Raw genomic sequence first — 23,303 nt, 5'->3', positions numbered from 1 at the left:
AAATCACTTCAAAGATGAGCTTTTTATCTAGTAGCTGTTTTTTTTTTCCCTTGTTGCCCTCCTGTGCATTCATTCAAGGAGTAATTTCCCATTCTCCCATGAATTAGATATTCAGTGTTCAAAGTTCTGCTCTTAATAAGAAAAGGTTAAGATGCAGGAAATAGTCATTATCAGTAGCACACACTCGCTGCTAATCCCAGTCTCCAGCGGGACGGAACTAACTTTATTAGCCGTCCTCAGAGAGCTTATTTTCTGCTACACTTCTGGAACGTGAAGTGCAAAAGTTTCAAGTATTGGCTTGTAGTCCTATGTTTGTCAAAAAGGAATTTACTAGGCTATAAAGTTTGGGACAACCCTCACCTTGACAGAAACCTTTATTGTTGCATAAATTAAAGAGGTAAATGTAGGTTGTCTTATTTTTTCACTGTTCTTCCATTTGCTGCTTAATCAGAGAAACCGAAAGCTGGTGAAAGGTGTGATAGCTTGAGCTACTCTGTGGTGGGCAGTGCTAGCTAAAAAGCTAGCTGTGCTAAACCCAAAGTTCTAATGGTAAACATTAGCTCTGCTGACATTAAAGCGCTATACCAACAGGTTGTTAAGCACTGAATTTAAAAAAAATGAACTCCTCTATTAGCGCATTAGCCAAAGTGTGGTGAACAATAATCAGAACCTAAAAACAGCCAAGTTAGAGGTTTAAAATTTCTTTGAAAAAAAGTTATGTAGGGCAAGTTAAGTGTGCTAAATTTATTCAAAACACACACAAAAAAATCAACTACAATCTCAACACCTAAAACACATTTTGTATCTTACAAGATGCTGATGCTGTGTGCAGTAAAGTCAGATTCCATCAGAAAATCAGACGTCTTCACACAAAGATCTTTATACAAAAAAGGCAAAATAAGGCAGGAGAAAAAGAGCTTCTCTGGAAGTTTCAGACTGCCAAGATGAAAGTACACCCTGGATTGTTGGAACAATTTGTCTTTATTTCCCTTCAGTGTCAGCAAAATAGTCCACACTGAAAGAAGTATGCACTCTGTGCTGTTATTATCTTCCCTAAAAGCCTGGGCCAAAGCTCTTAGTGTGCTTTGCTCACTGTACTTTCTTTATTTCTTCTCTTCCACCTCCCCATCCCAACGGAGGTGAACCAGGTGATCCTTTTTGTGACTCTGACTTGGAGAAATGAGTCTGTCTTTGACATCCGTGGTATAGACACATTCACTCTGCAGCTGTTTGTTGTTATAAAAACGAGCACATAAACCGTAAGAATTTGGATCTTATTTACATAACGCAAGACTGAAACAGAAGAGGACGACGTTTGTGTTGCAGTCTGTCAGCATAAAAGTTTAATGCACTTTAAACCATATAAAATATATACAGTTGCTTAATATATGATTATGGAAATGTTAATAGCATATTACACTGTAATATTTTCCATAAATAAAAGTTGATCTTGAAATATGCTGCTGTCAAAATGTAAACCCAGGTAAATTAAAAATGCAGTTTTTATGTTAACTGATATATAAAGGTAACAATGTTTTCTAAACTAAACTGATCCTATCTCGAACATACATCCTGAATCACTAATGAACTGTAATTAACAGTATATCTATTGATAAATCCACCAATACTTTGATAGATCGATGGATCCATCGATCTATCAAAATACTTAAAGTGTTTACTAATTGTTTGCTACTTGCTGCAGGTTAATCAGAAAGACTCTGGAGCAGTTTGAATGCATATGTGATCGCCGAACTTGACCAGAAACCATTCCAAAAACAGGAAGTTGACTCTAGCGCAGGGCATTCTGGGTAAATACCACCAAATCAAATGCAACAGTCTAGCGCTAGCAGAAGAAATGGCTCATGGTGTTTTGCAAAAACAAGAGAAATTCTAAAACCAATAAAATCTGATGCCCCGTCATTTTTGTTTACGGTTCGCAAAGAAGGAAGTTGCGCTCAGTGCCTTCTTTAGAGGTTCTCATGTCTCCTTCAATGGTTCCTGATGCAGCGCCACCACAGGTGAGGAGGGGCACAGGTTTTTGAATGGTTTTGGTTTATTTGACAGTGAAGTGAAGTTTCAGCATTATTTCCAGCTGAAACTGGAAATAATGCTGGAATCAGACCGAGTCTACCAGACCACCAGCTTAAATGAAACCAGTTCAGGCTTGAAAACCAACCGAAACCCAACGTGACTGAACTAAAACAACCCTGCAAAGAAAATGAGCCAAAATGCTTCCACCCTGGAAACATAACATTAATCTAAAACATTCATCAAGCAGAAGTCTAGACAGGATGAAGAGCAAAAATCTACCAAGTGGAAGAGACATTTCTTCCTTTCCTGTTTGCAAGTTTGGAGGTTCATAAAAAAAGTCTTCATTTAAGCCGACAGTTGTTTTAAGATATTAGAGATTTCCTTTATAACTAACTCCACCTGGAATAGTCTCTGGCCCTTAGTTACAGCCTTGGGGAAATAACCTAGATTTGCACCACAAGAAAAAAGTTATGTTTTGCAGGTAATATATTAACTCTTTAGTAGCTTTCAGCAAAACCTACATTTATATAAAATGCAGCAATATCACAGCATCAAGACATATAATCCAAAGACAAGACAAGTTAAAGTAATGTTTTTGTTTTTTTTGTTTTTTTGCCAATGTAACGTATATTTTGTAGCAAAAGTATCTCTAGGGATTCAACTGATTCAGGAATGATGGGACTTTAAATCCAGATATCCACTACGCTGCTAACCAACGCAGAATCCCCACCATGTTGTCTCTGGAAGGTTAAAGTGTAGATCTTTTATACGCTGACACTCCCAGTGTATATGGTGTCTCATCAACTATGGATGACACACTTTGGAACATCTACTTTACACAGTGATGAGCTCTGAATAATGCATGAGGGCCTTTTTCCTCCATGTGTGATGTTGATGAAATATGACAAACGTGATGTGTGGTTTACTAAAGTATGTGACATCTTGGTGAAATCACCCACAATCAGTCAAAAGCCTGAAAGTCAGATGGAAACCATTTTTTAATCTCATGGAAAACAAAGCTCAGTCGGATGCTGTCAAGTGTTTAGCAAATAGAGATGTCTTAATGACAATGGCAGAAATTCTGTTGGGATTCAGACAAACACAAAGTGGCTGATATGTTGCCGAACAAAATGCCGTACAGCCAGAGGAGGCCGAGAGAAATAAGGATGAGACAGGGTCATCACAGTTAACAAGAACCAACAAAATAACAAAAACCCACAATTGTCAAATCATTTTTGTAAAATGAAAAATAAAAACTGTAATTAACGGGGAATGTACGAGTTTCAGTAGCACATTATTTCACATTTTTCCACATTATCAGTTAAATAATTTGCCAGTGGAACTAGTACTTTTTTAAAGTACTGCATGTCTCTTTTAAGTTAGGTGTCTTATTTCAAGTCTACTAAGATTCTTACACGAGAAACTAGACCAAAAATACTTGGTAAGATTTTATATTTTTGCTCTGAGGTTCCTTGGTTGAGGTAATGCATTTGTAATACATTTAGAGTGTATTTCTTACTTTTGAGTTTGTTTTTCATTGTATTTTAACTGTTGTGCTGTACCCTGCTTTGTTCATTTTTCAATAAAAAAAAAAATAAGTCAGCCCGATTTGAAGCAATTGTATCCACAGGTACCTCTCCTGGTCATCTGTTAATCATTATATCGTTTAAATTAAATGAGCTCTTAAAATAGTTTTTCTAAGCACCAAACAAAACAAAAGCCACTCCTGACAACAGGAGGTTTCACCACCGTCGTGTTTTTGTTTATTTTCCCTCGCAGGTATGAGCACAAATGCATATTTGTCCGTGTGTGTAATTTGGCGTGAGCATATTTCTATAGCGACATGCTGTCACCTTCCGGAGCCCAGGTGGCCGGGGTCACAGGCGTGCCGTACGCAGGCGAGCCGATGTAGAGCGTCCATCTGGTCTCTTCATACACTGTGTGTCTAAAAGTGACCTTGTGTGTTTCCAGGGCTGGCGATGGAAAGAGGTGGCTGAGTGCGACCGGTGGAAACAGATTTTTACATTCGTTCGTTTCCTTTCTGCAGCGGCTTTGTGGTGCGCGGGGTCACAGAGAGAAGGAGCCGGAGTCCATCCCAGTAATAGCTGGATATAAAAATAGAGCTACTGCAACTAGAATCTTAGATATATTTGAACAAGATTCACACCATTTTCATTTCTGTATTAAGCCAACTTTACTATCAGTACGTGTTCAGCTATTCTGCAAAGGCCTCCGAGGTTTGTTAGTTATACATTTAAAAAATGTATTCAATAATTGTTATAAAATCTAATCTCGTTTTCAATAACTATCAAATATAAGCTAAAATAATAGAATGAAATGTTATTTGACATGCTCATGTTTCTGACTGGCTCCTATCAAGGAGTCTTGCTCCTCTAACTAGTGTAGCATGGCTAAAAGTCAAGAGGTAAGAGGCGCCACTTATGCTAAACCAAAGAAATAATCAGATCAAAAACGATGTCCAGACACAGAGAACCGTTCCAGAAACCTTCAAACAAATCAATGTTCATGTTTTGAGCTGGAGCAAGGTCATCTTGTAACGTCTCAGTTTTTGTTTTTTTGTTTGTTTGTTTTGTGTAGGTCGCCTTCAGGAAAGTCTGATTACATAAGAACAGGCTTCTTGGTGCCAAAGCACTGTTATGATGTCAGGCGGTTTCACAGGATTCCTCAGTCCAGCTGCCTCTCTTCAAGCTTCACAATCCAAACAAGCAAAGGAGGCAAAAGTTGGAAGAGCATGATGACTCCAGTACACTTCTGTCTGAAACACTAAGCCACATTCTTCTCTCCTGCTAATCCTGCTGTTTTTAATTTGATTAAAAAAAGGAAGAGCATGACATTTGCCCTCAGGTATTAAATCATGCAAGAGGATGAAAGTTTAACAAAGGTTTATTCAGGTTGCCTTTTTCATAGGTGCTTGTTAAATTTAAACACAAGGATTATCTCACACTCTCACTTATATTTCCATTTTACCCCGACTGTTATTTCCTGATTTTTTTTTCCATCTATGCTAATTTCAACTTGTCAGATATGTTCACATGTTCTGAGAACCAATTACTGTTGTGATGCTCACTCTTTCTGTGAATATGGGATCTTTTTCTGCCATTTTTTAAATTATTATTTCACAGCCTTCCTCCTCCTCCTCTGACTTATTTTTGTCAGTTGATTTCAAAAACACTCTTTATTTTTGTCACTGGTAACTTTTCGCCTGAAGCTTTCTATGAAAAGCACATATTCCACATGCACTCTGTGGCCTTCTGGCAGGAAGCTTTGTAGCTTCTGCGAGTGGCTTTGTAGAGAATTTTTGTTTCCTAACCGACTTATATTTCAAACAGGAAAACAGATTGTGTGAGGGTAAAGGTGAAGTGGATTAAAATGACCTCAACCTTGTTGTTCTTTAATAATAATGACTACTAAGAACCCCTGCAGGTCTATGGCCGCAATGAAAATAACAGACTTTAATGACAAATGGACCTGCAGTACAGGTCCATTCTAATGAATTAGAGCATGAGAAGGTTTTGAAGAGTAAATCAATATTTTATCAAATTATAACACACCAAATGATGAATTATTTCTGCAAATATTAATGAATGTAGCTTTTAACTAATGGATATTTCTTCAAAGATTGTGTTAAATGATGGTCACCGCCTAACTGTAAAGTTAGCTCTACTAACCCTAAATAACTAATCAGAAATTGTGTGACCATATCAGGTGCTGGTTCAGGATGTGTTGTAGAAGTTAGCATGAGGTTCAACATGTCTCCACAGTCTCTCTCTGTCATATAGAAGCTAAGCTCTGCTCCCTTCACTGGGATCCGTCATCAGCTGAGCTTCTTCCAGAAGGTTCTGGTCTGCAGAGTGCGGTAGTTGCTCGCTCCAGTCTGTCCTGGCTGTTGTCTGCTCCCCAGCCTCCGTCTCTGCACTGCCAGCAGTGGGATGCTCTGCATGAGGGTGTAGGCGGGGCGAGTGACCTCTGCTGGCTCCGCTGTCCAACTCTTCCAGCTTCTTCTCCTCAGTGGTTTCCCAGCCGTTAGCTTGACTTTCACTAGGATCAACTGTTCCACCATGTTCCACAACGTTCTCCTGTCTGCTGTAGTGGAGGTGTTTTTAACTCTGCTGGCGTAAGGTAGTGGTCAGGTTCTGAATGTGTGGTACTCTTTGCCACAGAGGTTACACTTCGTAGGGCCAGGGCCTTCTTCAGTCAAATGTTTGTTGCCTTTACAGTTTTTACAATGTAAGGTTTGGCATTCTGCATGTTTATCTCCAATGTGGTCAACGGGTCAACGGGTGACAGGAGGGGTCACCCAGTCCATCACAGAACTCTGAGCCACAGTTATCCAAATCAACTCAATGAGTTTATATGGATTTTAGCTCTTTAAATTGATGGAAGCTGTGCTTGCTAAGTTCAAGTTGCCTCTGATGACAGGGGTTTGTTGGAACAAAATGACACACCCTTTGTCCACAACATGACAATAATTATCTGTTTTAGGTTAAAGTTAGTAAAAATTATAATTTTCTACTAAAGGCTCACACCATGTTCAGACTGTAGCATTTCACAAACAGCAGTTTCTCTGTTGGCCAGTGTCCAGCTAATGGTCCATTATAATACATTATAAAGAACCATGAAATTAGCCCTGCTATTCTAGCTTTTATATTTTCAAGGAGTTAATAAAATATTTGCTGGTACTGACAAAAGTCCCTCATATTACAGGAACACAGGTGTAAGTGGCTGTGTTTACGTGGACAAAAATAAATCACCACTTATTTTCTAAATTTCTGCTGTTTACATCAGTTTTATGTAGGAAATGTGTGTACAGATTCATTCCTTAGACATAGATGGTCTAAGCAATGAAGCACCATCTAAGGGTTTTGTGATACATCCAGCCATGAGATATGAGTTTACAAAAACAGAATAAGATTTCAGTAATAATTTTCAGAAAATGAATAATCCCATGCAACACACAAGAATTTTGAGAAAACATTTCACTAACTGTGTTATACAGCGACTGAAATCAATGAAGAATGTGTGGAAATGGTGGGACTGACAGATGGAGGGAGGCTGGTGAGGGTAGGGGTCTCTTTGACTAACTGGGCTTCTGCATAATTAGAATTTAGCTGACAAGGTCAGTATGGATTATGTGTGGTCATGGCTACTAATTAGTGCTGATCTAAGGAATAAAACTCTCAACAATCTGCCAATAAATACATGACCATTTTTACAATGACTCATGTAGCTAAAACACATGCAGACATACTGGTAAACTTTTCCAATAATTCATTTAAATTATTTGTTTTGTGCTTGGGTTGATATACGTTTTACTAGATACATGAACAACTTGTCCAAATCCCTTTAGGCTTGCTTTGTGATAAACATTTAATAGCATCTCTGCACTGTCTTAACAGTGTTAAGAGTTGACAAATCCATATTAAAGCTCTTTTCTGGCAGGCACATCTTCTCGCCATCCCACTCTCCTTCCAGTATCGGTGTTAATTGCTTTCCGTATTGATTGGAAAGAGAGTGGTGTATGAACACTTTAAAATTAAACATGCTTAACAGGACTGCTTGTTCTTTATATTGTGTTGTATTGAAGATTTACTGGATTGATGGTTGCAGTAATTTAAATTAGAGAAGTACAGAGATATGGAGAATTCTGTTTTAAGCTGTATCATTATCAGAGTCTCTTAAAATGTCATATTTGTATTTTATGTGAAATATGGCAAGATTAAAGTAACTTGCACTGCTTTGTGAGCTAGGATTTTTTTTAATCATTTCTTCATGTTCTGACAAAGATGTTTTAATTTAAGTCTGGATTTACTTTGACCATTTATACTTTAATATTCATGAAACCTTTATGAGAAAAACTGGCATGAGGAGAGCTGCTGAGCTGAGAAAAACTGCAACAATGAACAAACAGACTGCACTATTCTACACTATTATTTACTACACACTTACCAGTCAATTTGGTAAAAACCAAAAATGAGAATTGCCGTTTTTCCAAATTTGATGAAATCTTGCCCTGGTGATGGCACTCATGCTAATAGCATTTAAGGTAAAATTAACATTTTAACTCATTTTGACATAAATGCTAAGCTTATCATATTGAATGGAGTAAGTCAATGCTAGCTAACCTTGCTAGTGATAGCCCATCCACTACTGACACAATTTCAGCTTACCTTAGCATTTTAGCTAATTCTGAACATTTAGCAAAAAATAACACAAACTATCTGTTGTTTTAAGCTTTTTAGGTTTGACATTCAACTTAGAACCTTGTCTGCAATTATCAATCAAGTTAATTTATATAGCACATTAGGGCGACTGTGGCTCTATGGTATAGTAGTCTTCTTGCAATCGGAAGGTTGTAGGTTTGATTCCAGCTTCCTCCTGCCATATGTCGATGTGCCTCTGGGCAAGGCACTTAACCCCAAATTGCCTACCAATCTGCGTATCTGTGTATGAATGGGTGTGTGTTTGTGAGTGCGACTGGGTGAATGTGACTCTAGTGTAAAGCGCTTTGAGTGGTCAAAATGACTGGAAAAGCGCTATATAAGTTCAGTCCATTTACCATTTCAGCAGCAAGGCAGTTCAAAGAGCTTTACATCATAAAAACACAAATATACAAAGTCATAGCATTCACAGTCAACAACTGAGAAAACTAGTAAACATTACAACTCGCCAAGTGTCATCAGGTCAAAATGCTGGTCAGTGTTTCATTTATTATGGTTTTAAATTTAGACTAAAATCCTGGTGGGTTTTTAAGTCTACCGTAAATTTTAAGGGAACTTAGTGTTTCAGCTGTTTTTCAGTTTTTGTAAGTTTGCTCCAGATTTGTGGCACATTTGTGTTTGACCAATATACACACTTTGGACTCTTACATTGCTTTAGAAATTGTCTACTTCTTTCTTGTTTTTCAGTGTTGATATAATAGATGTTGTACCTAATAATTTTATGCATAATAGCTTTCGTAATGCAAAGTGTTCTGATTTCACCCCTTGGCTTTCCTTGTGTGTCCTCTTTCTATTTCATTCTACTGTTCGCTGTGTGTCCTAGGTGTATGTGTTGTGTTTTGATTATGTTTCTGTCTCTTCCTATGATTCCATGTGTTCGCTACAGGTCCAATCTGCCCAATTACTGCCACAGCTCCTCTTCTGGTTGGCCTGTCTCTGGCTGCTCGCGTACAGAGGGAGACCCCCGGGGCAGCACCGCTGGTAATTACACCTCAGGAGGCAGAGAAATGCATGCACACACAATGACAGCCGCGAACACACACAGAGTGACCTCCAGCTTCAATGACAGGTTGTCTAATTTCATCTCAAGAAGTGATCATTAAGCCGGAAAAGTTGTGCTGACATCAAATATGCATCCATATTTGTGCACAAAGCCGATGGCAAAGAAGCTGCATCAGAGATCTAAACACTGCGCTTTAAAAATGGGTGAATATAAAATTAGACCTTTAGGTTTCTTTTAATAAGCATTTTGTTTTTGCTTTTTCACAGCAAAGCATATTTTCACTGGTGGTAAAGAGAAAGGACACCATGATTTAAATCCATGGTTTTGCACATTAGGGCATTATTAAAATTGACCTGCATATTTCTTATTTTTTAAACAAAGCTGAAGGTATAATGGAAATGATAAAAAATTAAGTAGATCCCAGTAGCATGAAGAAACACCTTAAAAGAGGAACCCATTAGGTGTCAACAGCTAAATAAGGTCCAGCTATGTATTCTGAGCCTTGAAGCTTTAGTCGTTAGTCGACCTCCCGCCCCTGAAAGCAGCAAAGTTATGTTTGATTTATGCAGCATTTTTATAACAACTGAAGGTAACATAGCTACTTAGTTCTATAAAATACCTGGAAAATTTATAACACCCCTATCGTAGTTAGTATGAGGTTTGTGTTCAAAACAGGTCAGCATATTCTAGTCAAACAGAAGATGTTTTTGATTAATTCAAATGGAACTTTGCAAAACCAAGTATGTTGTTTTTTTTTTTTTTTTTTAAGAGAAAACATCTCTTTTAGAAGTTTCCTAAGTAATGCTTGTTATATGTTTTTCTGAAGTACATTTGTTTGTGAACCTGAGTTCACAAACTCATTAATTTTCTAATGTCAGAAATTTGTAAGAAAAAAATCTCAAACATTTGCAACAAAACGTGTCAAAATCCCTTTAAAATTGAAGTGATACATTTAGGGGAAGCACATGTGAATCTTTCCTGATGCTTAGAATTAAAACAACAAAGGAATCAATGCTTTTTCCAAACAAAACACCTCCATTTTGATTTTACTATTCAGTATGGCAACTGTTGCATTTTTTGTAACTTTGTAGTGTAGATATGTAAAGTCTAAAAACTGAAGAGGGTTCTCCTCCAATTAATGACAGAAAGGATAAAAGTTTTCTCAAAGGAAATACATTTTTTTTAATATACGGTATATTTGACATATTTGTAGTGCACAACCTGACCTGAGTCATATTTTTTAAAGTTGGAATAAAACCTGGTGTTTTCCTTGTCAAATTTCAATGAATAATAATGATTTTGCTTTAAACATTTTCAAAAATAAAAATCTAAAATGTATGACATACATGTGCTGTCAATTCAATAAAACAAACTAGCTAATTAGATACAAGGGATAGAAACAAGGATTTATGAGGAAAATCATCAACCAACACCGAGAATCTTCCAAGATGAAGATATAGGTTTTCTTACTTAAAAGATGCTGAAATAACACACATAATGTATGAGCATACACCTGCTCCTGTACGCTCATATAACTGTTCTCCACACACAAAAAATATCTTAAATGTCTGCAGCCCAGAGCCTTGAGCTACATGTAAAATGTCACAGAGAGCTTTTTCAGTTTTGTTGGCTGTACTTTTTCAGTCCCCTTGCTTCTGCCCATTTCAGCTCCTTCCAAGCTGCTTGTTTTTTTTTGGGGGGGGGAAAAGAAACCGGGTTTGTTGTGTCATCATAACTGTTTTTCCCATCATTAACTGGGAATCATTCTTCCCCTTCTGTTGATGTTTTTGCTCAGAGGTACAGTAAACCGAGCTGAAGTTACTGAGTCCACACCAAAGACATCCAGCTTTCACTGCCAGTGAACACTGCTTTTAGCCATGACTGGTCTGAGGCAGGAACAAGTATGTAAACCACCATCCCTGGCTTTACTGGCAGAGGAACTCGTTTTTTTTTTTCCCACACAAGTACCAAAGATCCACCCGAGTGATTTTGACAGGAAGTAGCACATGAAAAATGCTACACAACCTCTTTCCTTTAGAGTAGGTCTTGCATTAAACATTAGGAGGAAAAGGCTAAATCCTCAGGCTCTGAGCGCAGACTATACTGGCTGGATTCCACAATTATCAACTGGTTCATTTCTTTAATTTGAAAGAAATGGAAAACATTTTTCATTTTTATTATAAACATCATACATAATAAATCCCATTAGTTTGGTTCCCCAGCACTCCATCCTAAAGATCATTTGTCAGAAGCAATTTGAATTGGTGTACTCTATCTTATCCTCCCTGATGGCAAAAACTAATCTGTCAAAGAGGGCGGCCCTCCCTAAAAAACTGTCAGAGAATGCAGTGAGAATTAGGAGGAAAAACAGATTTTCATCAGCTTAGTTGTTTTATATTTAGCATCTTTATGTCTCCACAAGTCAGTCATGTGAGAACATTGAGATATTGACTACTTTGCTTCACCAGCTCAGACCTGTTGGTGCACTGGGTTCTCTAAACTGGAGTCCTCTATAGGATCTGGTCAGATATGTCTCCACCTGCATTCTGTGGTCATTCCTCTTTGCAGAATAGTTCAAGACTGGATGGAGAGTTTCCAGAAATTCTAAGGTGTTGCCACAGATTCTTGATTGGATTTAAGTCTGGACTTTGATTGGGTTAGCAATCAGTCTAATCCTTTGCATTTTCGTTCCAGCAGTGTATTTAGGGTTGTTCTGTTGGAAGGTGAAGGTGAAAGGTTGCTACTGGAGACCAGTGATTTCCTCTGGTCTCTGGTCAGAAAAAGTTTGGTTCCTGTCAAGCTAACTAAAATCTTGTAAAAGTTAATCTGTTCTGAACTCATCAAGTCTAGTAACAGAATTTTAACTCTGTGTTGCATTCTTTCTGCTTTATCTACCTGCACATTAGCATCGATGCACATTAGCATCAATTGATGCACATTAGCATCAATCTGAAAAACTATAAGTTTTGCATGTGTACTGTTTTATTTCCATCTGGAAGTCTTTTGGAATGTACAATGCCACAAAGTCACCTCTCAGCTCTATGTCCAATCAGTTGTCATGACAACCTTCAGACAGCATCAAGACTCCAGGAGGCCAATCCCATGCCAGAAATATTCATGGACAGGCCAGCAGCAGACTCAGTGACAAATCCCTGCATCACCCAATTAAGCAGAACAAGAGAGAATGTGCCAGAAACAAGAAGTAGACAGAGCAAAGCAATCATGCCAGGATTAAGACCAGCACAAGAAACCAAACACAAATGGAAATCAAGGACTCTAGAACAAGAAAGTAACTAAATTATTACTGCAACTATGAACTCAACTCCTTGTATTCATTCTGTTTTTTATGCAATAGATGTGTTTAATAAAGGTTAATCACACTGGTAGGTAAGAATTTTGCCAAAATAATTAAGGTCACAAAAATGGTGTGGAAAGAAAATGAGCAGTAGGCATCACTGGTACTGTTTTGGAGTAATTCAGTGTCTTGGTGAAGTGACACAAAAACATACTTTGCCTATGGTGCTCTGCCTTTGATGACAGCTAGATCTACACTCAGTACATACTTGTGTAATAACACCGGAAAAACCCTCTTACATCTCTGCATCTGAGCAGTACTATGTTCAAACATTCATGTCAAAGGTAAAAATAGACATCGTAGCAGCTTTGGCATTTGTGTCCTAATTTTCAAAATAGTACATCTTCTAGGCTTCCTGCTTTTTTTTGTTCTGCTTTTTTTTTTCTTGACTGGCACCTAAGAACACACAGCAAATTGGTTCAGGCCCAAACCATCATAGGCAGCCATAAGGCCAGGCCACTTCTCTAACATCAGAAAAGGCAGGTCTTTTCAAAGGAAAAAAAAAAAGCGTTCATCCTCTGCTGATTTTCCACCTTTTCTTTGCTGGATTTGACAACATTAAGATAGTATCAGTTGTCTCATCCTGCTCCCTATAGACTGTCATCATTATTCAGCAGTCAAAGCCAGATATTCTGTCAGTAATGGGCCCAAATGTCCCTCGGGGGTTTGGCTTATCAAAGCAAAAGCAATAAACCTTCAAGTTTAGAACTTTGCTGATTTCCTACTTGTTTCTGTCAAGAGATTTATGCATATTCTGACTGAGAAACACAACTAATCTTTTTTAGTTGTGTCTTTTTTAATCTGTTTGGCATATTTGGAAAACAGATTGCACTTTAAATATCCCACGGAATTCTTTTAGATAAAAAAGTACCCACAGATAAATACAGAAAGTTAAAGGAAAGTTGGCTAGGGTTAAAAACAAACTAACGTGGCATAAGTGATGATGAATGCAAAACAGATGGGTAGCCTTGAGAGCAGAAAAAACTCCATCGGATCAGTTAACTGGTCGCAAAGCCAAAACGGACAAACACCGACTCACTCGCATGTAAACGCTTATGAACGCACGCACATGCACGAGCTGAAGCAGCGCGGCCCTCAGTGGCGGCCCCGGGGTCTGGCTTCACAAAATGCCATCACAAATTGAGATTGCTAACAGTTTACGCCACACTGACATTTTCCAGCTGGCTGCCCACAAAGGTCAGGCTGAGCTCCTGAAGGCAAAAACGGAGGAAGATGCTCAAGTCGCCACTGAAATTTGGCAGCCGACACACTAAGCTAGCAGTACGTTATTAACTCAGAGTGTGGACTCCTCAGGAATCTGTGTTCTGGGCTGAAAGTGAAGACATTGGCAGCGTTTACGCCAGTTGAGTGCCAAAGGAAATAGGTGCTATTGGGCACAAAAGTAGACGTCCAAGCAAATATTAGCCTCTCTGTTCACTTTTGCTTTTCACAATGGTATGATGGCCTGTGTGAAAGAGTCTTAGATTGTGTGCATCCAATGTTGTTTTTTTCCATCCATGTACATATTCACTTTTCAACTTCCCCACCTGAGTGGTTTAAAAAGGCAAACACATTGGACAGAAGAATCCCTATGGAAATGTAAATAAGTAAGATACTTCACATACAATTTTACATGTTTTCTTCCTGTGGAACTTGTGTAATTATTAAATCACAAACACATGTGCATGAGATATGATTTTCCAAACAGGAAGAGACACGTCATAGTTCATGCACATCCAGACAACAAAAACACAAGTCGTGCCGTAATTTCACTGGATGCAAAAGTGCAAGGGTGCAAATAGTGTGTTTACAAATCTGCATACTGCCTAGACATGACATGTGCAGAAGCATGCACCTGCACCCGCCCACGCCCACACTGGCCTCCTGATAATAAGCTGACACACAGGGGGGTTGATGGTGTGTAGCGTTTGAAGGGCATCACCGGTGTCTCTGTCTCTCAGGCATCAAGAAGATAGCAAGGTAGCTGGAATGTCATTTATCTTGCTGACAGGGACAAGCCTCAGTGACAGCGACAGTGAGCCGAGCAGCGAGGCATTCTTTCTCTAATGCCATTCCCCTCCAGCAGCATACAACAGCAATCTATTACAGAAAGCATATTGTAGCACGCTATATCACGCTAAACTGTCACGTCATTTCATATTTTCACATGAATTTTAGAGCCTACCCTGCCTTTTTATTTAGTGTGGATCTACCCTCTCATCGTACTTGGTATGTTACATGAAAGCCGTTAGTCACAAATGTGAGCTAGACTAAGTTATGATTTAGTCCCCATTTACACAACTGGTAAAAATTGAATAGTTTTGCTGTGTTTGTATGGTACATTTACACAAAAATAGCTAATTCTTTCTCTGACAGTGGCACAGCTTGAGAACAGGTTCCAGAGTGGAATGGTTCTAAAACGTACCGGTGTCTGTTGTCTTGTAAACAGAATAAATGGATCTTTTCTGTCAGGGATTTGCTAGCTCATGCATAGTATGACAACATACCTGCTTCCTACAAGCCACAGAATAAGAAACTACCAACAATGCTGGTGTTACGACGATTCGCGTTTCCCCATCAGATATGGTTTCCCCAGCAAACACTAAGAAAAGCTTAGATGGTTATTAAGGCTCCTCATCAGGATGAGGAGTATGTAGTGCAACAAATCTTGACATTGTTCTGGCTGATAATAACCCATCCCTGCTGATCTCTGGGAGACATAACCATTAGTGTTTGTCTGAGTAAGGAGCAGAAAATAAAACCAGTTCTGTTTATGGTTTGGTAAATATGGTCTACAGCACATCTTTGACTCATTTGTAATAAACAGTATGCGCTCTTGTGAATTCTCTTTGCCATTGGAGTGTTGTTGAGGTAATCTGTGTGAAAGACAACGGGAAAGCGATAGGACTTTCGAATTTGGCTGAAAATCAAGGTAACCTCCCACCTATCCATCTGGCATCTACATCTGTACTCACACTTCGCAAACCACCCAGCTAGTCCTTACGTAACAGCAAATAACAAGGGAAAGCTAAGGAGAGATAAAGGAAGAAAAAAAGTCAACCTAGAATGCAAAGAAAAAAGTAAATGCATGTTAAAAAGTTTAGTGGAGGACACAAACCTTGAAATTTTAACTATTTAACTGAACCAAGTGCAGTTTGGCATAATTATCTAATCCCAATTCTAAGACATCATCCAACATTCTAGGTTGATCTAGAACTAAAGATCTACACAAACAGTCCCATTCTATGGTGCCATCCTTTGGGACTTTCTGCTGTGCCGTTTTAGAATTGCCTTTATTCTTAGCGAAGGCAATGGATGAAATTAACAAAGTTTTTCAGTTCATGTTGGCCACACTTCCAAATATTGAATTAACATTAACAGTCACCTTAATCCGATTGGCTATTCTCTCTTAAGACCTTAACAAAGTCCAGACCTCTAGAAGGCAATCGTTTCTCAATAGCCAAGAGTCTCGACCCTGGTAATATAGAACAAAGGACTGTTTTCTTTTTGCTTTTTTTATTTTACCAGGCTACATTTTGTAAATTTTTACTAGTATGCAAATTTATTGGGTACAACAATCCATAGTCTTTGTGAAACCACTTCTTGGAGCTAATAGTTAATACTGAGTATTTTAGTTGCATAAGGTCTTAATCTGTTCCATTTCATTAGTCTGTTGGCCAAGAATCAGAAACAGAGTCAATAGAAAAGGATAAACTATAGTCTTTACTAGGTGTACATAACATTGGACCATATTTATAAACATTTTTATAAACCATTTTTATTAACTCTTTAATTCTTCAAAAATAGCTAATTATCAAAATTAGCTATTAGCTAATAATATCATTTTTATGGGTAATATTTGGTTTGTTTTTGGGTTTTAACTGGAAATATAATGAGATGAAATGGCAATAAATAGATTCAAAATGTGGGGGTAAAAACAGTCTTTTGGCTATGCAACTGACTGATTGATAAAAGAAGAACAATCTCATTTTTCATTTCCCCAAAAGCATTGAACTTAGCCATATAAAACATTTTGTGACTTTAGGAACTATTACTTTTAAACTGCATTTCATCCCAGTTAATTATAGATAGTTGAGAACAAGTATGATGAAAGGTATGTCATCATAGTAAAAAAAAAATGCTTAGGGTACTATGTTTTTTGATTTTCTCTTATTACTGGTTGTTAGATTAGCCTAATTAGAAGAGAAAAGCCCTATAATCAATGTGTGGCAGCAAAGAAAAGAAAATTGTCTTGCATTAATAGGAATTTATTCTTTGGAATTCTCTTAATTGACAATAAAACATAAATGTCTGACTGCATTGATATAAAACCAGCATTTTACTTTTTCATCTTAAGCTACAGCCAATCTGTAGAAATACTTACAGATATCATCCCTGCAAAAATACATTTCTGGAATTCCGTTTAAACTGGCTGCGTCTCCATAAACCATAAAACTATGCAAATGGTAATTCCGAAAATAAATTTGTTTAATGGGGCTGCACAGTGCACAGGGTCTTTCTGTATGGAGTCTGCATGTTCTCCCTGTATATGGTGGGTTCTCTCTGGGTACTCCGGCTTCCTCCCACAGTCCACAACCATGACTGCTAGGTTAATTGGTCTCTCTAAATTCTTCTCAGGTATTGGTGTGAGTGCATGTTTGTTTGTCCTGTCTGTCTCAGTGATGGACTGGAGACCTGTCCAGGTGACCCCGCCTCTCGCCCGTTGACCATTGGAGATAGGCACCAGCACCCCAAGGAGGGATGGACGGAACCTGCTTAATGGAAATGTTCAAATTTTTTGCTAAAAGGTTTTTGTGCTAGGATGAGGTGGTTTTTCAGCCATATAAAAAGACTTTTTTTGGACCACACTAGTCGCATGATGAAGAGTCTGATGTGACTATTGGTGGAAATCCAGAAAATGACAAAAAGTAGTAAGAGGATGATGGTTTGTTTTATTTTGACAGTGTGCAATTGGCTCCATCAGAGCTCTCACAGCATCACAGTTCAAAAGGTCGTGTATCATTCCAATGTGTTGGATCCACAGCTGTTCTGTAAAGTAGCTGACTACAATTTCCCCAAAACGCAGCATGCTCCCAAGTAGGTGAGGCTTGCCACTCCAACGCCTGAGTAAACGTCTCCTCTGATGGCTGAATTATGAATACATCTAATGTAACTATTCACATCCGTTGCCGGCAGCCATTATTTTTAATGACTTATCGGGTGAACAAGCAGTTCACGTGAGATTTTTATTTTATTTCCTATTGCAACGTTGTGTTTTTTGGACACTAGCAGAATATAGGTAGATTTTCAAAGTAAGTCCAGCAACTGTCATCTATATGTTTTCTCGCAAAAACTAAAGGAAGAAAGATGTCTGCCACGGAAAAACATTGCAAATGCTGGAAAAACCTCATCCTGCTCAATAAAAATGTAGAATTTTATAGGAACAGTGAACAGTAGTAATCAATCACATAAGTGGATGAGGTCGTTCCACAAGCCATCTGGGATTACATAACGGGATTTTCCCATCCCTGGTTAAGAGCTTGTTTCTGTCATGGTTCATCTCATCTCTGACCTGAGAGGATCCTACAGAGTTTCACTGCAGAGGATTAAACAGAAAACAATTTTGGGATGTGAACAACTGAAAATCTTTCATGTAAACCTCCAACACCTTATTACTGGGGCGTAATTCCTTTGTCGAAAATGGTCATTCAACTGGACCAGGTGTGTTTTTATTGGGAATGTTCTTTTCATTTCCCTTGAACCAGTATTTCTTGCCAAGTTTCTTGCTTTCTGGAGGTGCCAGTTGCCTCTCTTTTTTGTTGTTTTATTAACTTTGAAGGAAAAACATTTCTTGGCTTCTTTGACCCTTAAGCTACAGTTTTATAACTGAAGTAATTTTAGCACAACCGAAGTCTAGCCAACAGCAACTCTGACCAGTCAGAAGAAATGGCAATTTCAAACTTTGCTTGAGAAAAACAGCATTTACTTTATAGTCAGGCAGACAAAAGTTTCTTAGCATTTTGAGCTTGGTTTAAAATTTAATGTCCCCCTAATAACTCCCACATTTACCTTGGATGTTTTTGAATTGGTATTAACCGTAGGTAGGGTGAAAAAGAAACACAGTCTATTGGTTATTTCCACAACAATAGCAAAAAATTGCAAATGAGATTGTAAAAATGTACAGCGGGTTATGCATTACCTACTCAAAACGGTGAAACTCAGAAATCAATGCCTTTTACTTCATTCATAGGCTGCATAGCACCTCAAGCAGTATGTACAAATCAATCTGGTTACAACTCTAAGCATCTTTGTAAACTTGGAGCGCATCTTAGTCAGACACTGTTCTTTGTTCAATACCAATACTGCTGCTAGGAGCTTATTTGCTTTAGAAGCTGTGCTAAAATTACATTTTTATAACATTACCTAACTGAATATCAGGTTTTTGGGAAGTGAAAAGGTTGCTGTGGAACTGAATAGGATGTACAGAAACAACATTGTTCTTATGTTGTGGAATAGAGTAATAAAAATAACTCAAATTTTATAAAATAAAAATACTTATAAAAATGACTCAGTTCCACACATGGGCTCTGGTACAGGTTGACAGTCAAAATAAAATGCCTACACCTGATGTTTAAGTTGATTTTTTTTTTTCATGCAGTTGTTATGAAAATGTATTTCAATTTAAATGTTTTTTTGTTTGTTTTTTTTTTTGTACCTAGCCATTTACAAGCATTTTTATTATTTAACATGTTGATATTTCATAAAAAGTGATTAAATAGCTGCTAACTGAGACCGAACTCCATTGATTGAATTTTTAAAAAGACATTTTAAGTTTGCCGTCTTTATGCAGTCCCATGCACATCATGTATTTTTATATGACCTTCTGGAACGCAGCTAGAGTTAGCTACCGATTGCAGCTTTCCATTCAGGGGAAAAATCCCTTATGTCATTGTGTATGAATAAAGCACCACAAAATGTAAAAAAAAAAAATATCAACTCTCAAAGAAACAGAACAACAGGGATGTTAAGAATAAATGAAGATCAGGTTTTAGATGGATTTGCTGTGTTCAGTGCAGCAACAGGTCAGGGCAGAAACAGTTTTTTAGTCTGTTCGTCCTTAGTAGAAATATAAATATAAACCATGAATATTAACATCTGCTTGATGAATTCTTAAGTCAATAATCAAAACTTTAACATTTATTTTCAGAAATATTACAAAACTTTCAAGTAAATTGAATTGAAAATTTTTTATAAAATGTATATTTGCTTAGCTAAGCGCGCTAAGCATTTTCAAAGTTAGCAAAAATGCTAAAGTGTCAAGCAAAATATTAGCTCCACTATTCAGAGCTATCTGACCATCACAGTTGTGACCTTTAAAACCTTACACTTGTCCATTTTCTGAATGCTCTCTGAAATACATTAACTTTGAAGATAAATTCTCCACATGCTGCTCATTAAATCCCAGCCACTAATGTATGCTGTGATGAACAGTTTGACTGGCATGTAAGTTTATCTTAATAAAGTAGATCATTTCAAAATGATGGATTCGATTTAACAGCATCGACTTTGAAAGATGTTTTCTAGCCACAGCTACCAAAACAAAGGCTCTTGTTAGGCTTTTCCTTACCAAACCTGGGTTGTGTGCTATGTGGTCTCTTACATATATCCCACCAATGCAGTAAAATTCAGCCTCTCAAGCTCAACCACACACTTATGCATGGAAAAGCTAAAGTGATAGCTGGAGAGTAACAAAAGTCCATTAAGTGCAATCTAATGGTCCACAATGAGCTTCTTAGTTGGTCGTTTCTGATTTTTACTGGTTAGCAGAGAACATAGCCAACTGTCCAGCAGAGTCTATTTACCTCCCAGCTCGATTATTCCACAACACCACTCGAGTCGGCGGCCATGAGATGCATACATATCTGTATAAATTGAGTCCCTTTAATGAGAGAAATACAGAGCAGAAGGAGCTGGGGGAGCACACAAAATGAAAGCCGCGGCACACGCTCGCGCATCCGTCTGGTCGCGCCTGCTGTCTACGATGGACCTCGGGAGACCGCGGGCTGAAATTTGCATTGCAAAATATGTCGGATATTTCGCACATTTTTTTTCCCTCAATACTCAGTTTAATTTCTCCACAGTGTGTGTTTGAATAGCTCCGTGAAGGGGGTGGCGCATATCTGCTGAGAGAGCAACACCTATCAGATATAACCTTTATCCCTGCAGCTGGCGTCTTGCACACAGACGATAGGGTTGGTGTGTGTGTGCGAGTGAGTGTTTCCTATCAGCTGTAATAGACACCAAATAGGGGCAGATATCTGATAGATAACCAGCAAATCCAGATTCATTTGTAGGGTAGCCTAAGTATCAAATTAAATAATGATGAGAAAAAAAAAAAAACAGAACTGAAAAGGATCAGAATCAACTTATGTTTATCACTAAGTGTTGAACTTGCATGGAAATAATTACCTGGTGGTATCTGGTTGAGTGTGTTACAAGTGGTGTGTCTGTTCAGGCAGTGATAAGTCAGGCAGGAGCAGCAAGGAGAGTTCTCTTTATCTCTGAAGGAAACCACTGAGTTCACTGTGATCTCAGGTTTATGTTTTAGGAAATTTCATTTTATCCTTTGGATTTTAATTACTGAAAAAAAAAGAAAAACGTAGTGACAGTTGGCAGACTCTTTTAGTGTATAATACACCTTACATCAGTCAAAATAGAAAAAGAAACAAAAGTCACAAATCATGTTTTAAGGATCCAATTCTCTGGATTATCTCAGATTATGATCTTTAAAAATTCTGACCTGCCAATAGCAACGTTTTTGTTTTGGTAACAGTTGGTGAATACTAACTACAAACGTGCAGACATGACCTGGTGAGCCAGTCTGAGTCAAACCTCACAACAGAACAAAAGAGTGGTTGATTTTTAGACCTTCGCACAACTAGATAAGATTGGTGGATAAAATGAGTTTCACATGTAAGCATCAGCAGGCCACCAATCTACAGTACCAAAATGAATGAAATCCAGGCAAAGTTATCGGTGCACCTTCATTATGTTTCCATCCAACTGTAAAGCAAATTTTAAGCAAATCTTTGAAATGTCTTCAAAAAAAGAAAAGAAAATGTGACTGGAGTGAATCAACCAGGGAACGCAAACCATGATTTTGTCAGACGTTTACTCCACACATGGCCGAAGTAAACAAGATGGTTGCCTCCAAGGACCATGCATCTCAGAAAAATGGAGAGAACAGTTCTCACCTCAGACTTGGAGGTTCAGACTTTAAAATTTTGAAGAGTTTTGTGCCTCTGGTAAAGCACAGACTCAGAATTGACACCAGTGAATACTTGTTTGTTAAATGTTTTAACTCTTTTGGAGAAAACCCAAAACAACTATAACAAGAGTAAAAACCTTTTTGGGGCAAAATAAATGACATTTTTTTTCTCAAACTTTGACATTGCCATCGACCTTTTCTAAAGCGATACTTCAGAACATGCTTAGGAAAACGTTGATGGAAACCCGGCTAATGACAGGAGAGACTATTGAGAACAACACTGATGAGTTCATTCAGTGGGACGTTTTAGTGCAACTGTAGGTTTTAAATCCAGCAGATTAATCAAACATATCCAGGGAATGAATACATTTTCTTTAATGGAACATTATAATTTTATAGAAAAGGATGTCAAAAAAGTTGTGGGACACTGACTGAAATCACCGACCTGCTCATACCAATTTTGACAGATAGTTTTTTTAAACTGATGCTGAAAGTTTTCACAGGGTCACAATATACTAGTGTTCTAATCTTGTTTTATGGAAAATCACCAATGCAAATGTCTTTTGAGAGCACGAGGTAGAGCTCTCATAAGTACATTTCTAATATGTTTTTCAGACTTTTGCAAATGTGAACTAGGTTGGTTTCACATGTACGTTTCGGCCGATCACCCAAAATTTAGGAAATCGGAGGCGATCGATCAATGCACCTTAGAAAAAAGCAATTTTTTTCAAACCAAAAGACAAAAGAAATATTTCATTAAAAAACAAAAAAAAAACAAACAAACAAAAAAACGATATCCCACAGTTTGCAAAAATTCTTTGTATATATTGCCCAAACACAACTAAAAAAGGTTTCTTGGAGTTAGGATTAGCATATCATTAGCATTTTTGGCTAAAGTTATTATGACCTCAGTAGACAATGTTAGTTAACCTCATTAGCTATATGCCATCCACTTATATAAAATTCTCATGTTTAAACCAACATAACTACTCATTTGTATTTGTAAAGCATGATCAGAATAAAATGATGACATGAAGTAAAGCTAATTAGGCTAGTTCTAATTCACAGCACTACTATAATGAAAAATAAGTGTCTTATGATAAAACAGATTAATCAACTGTATATTGCGGTTTCAAACAGTGAGGATAACCTATGTCAGTTACATGCTGCAGCTTTGCTACTGGGTCGTTTGGGACTGGAACATGATATCGGTATGAGAATGCTGGAAGCAGAAAGACTTTGGAAAACAATGGAGGAGTAATGGTGTGCTTCACAGTGACTCTGCTTTCATTTACAGGGTGAGTTCACTACATGCTGGCTGACGCTCATAAAAATGGCAATGGCTGTTGGCAACTGTTGATAGGTGAGCCAAAGATACAAAGAGGATGTACTGAAGGACTGCTCATA

The 23,303-nt window shown here is 37.8% G+C and overlaps 1 protein-coding gene across 2 annotated transcripts in view; it reads right to left on the bottom strand.

The window, feature by feature from the left end:
• LOC122842618 (pro-neuregulin-3, membrane-bound isoform) overlaps positions 1–23,303 on the bottom strand; it is a 424,235-nt gene that overhangs the window by 297,507 nt on the left and 103,425 nt on the right. The gene's annotated exons all lie outside the window — the stretch shown is intronic.

Source organism: Gambusia affinis, linkage group LG13 (genome assembly GCF_019740435.1).
Source record: "Gambusia affinis linkage group LG13, SWU_Gaff_1.0, whole genome shotgun sequence".
Lineage (NCBI taxonomy): Eukaryota > Metazoa > Chordata > Actinopteri > Cyprinodontiformes > Poeciliidae > Gambusia > Gambusia affinis.
This window is presented reverse-complemented; position numbering and strand designations above follow the sequence as displayed.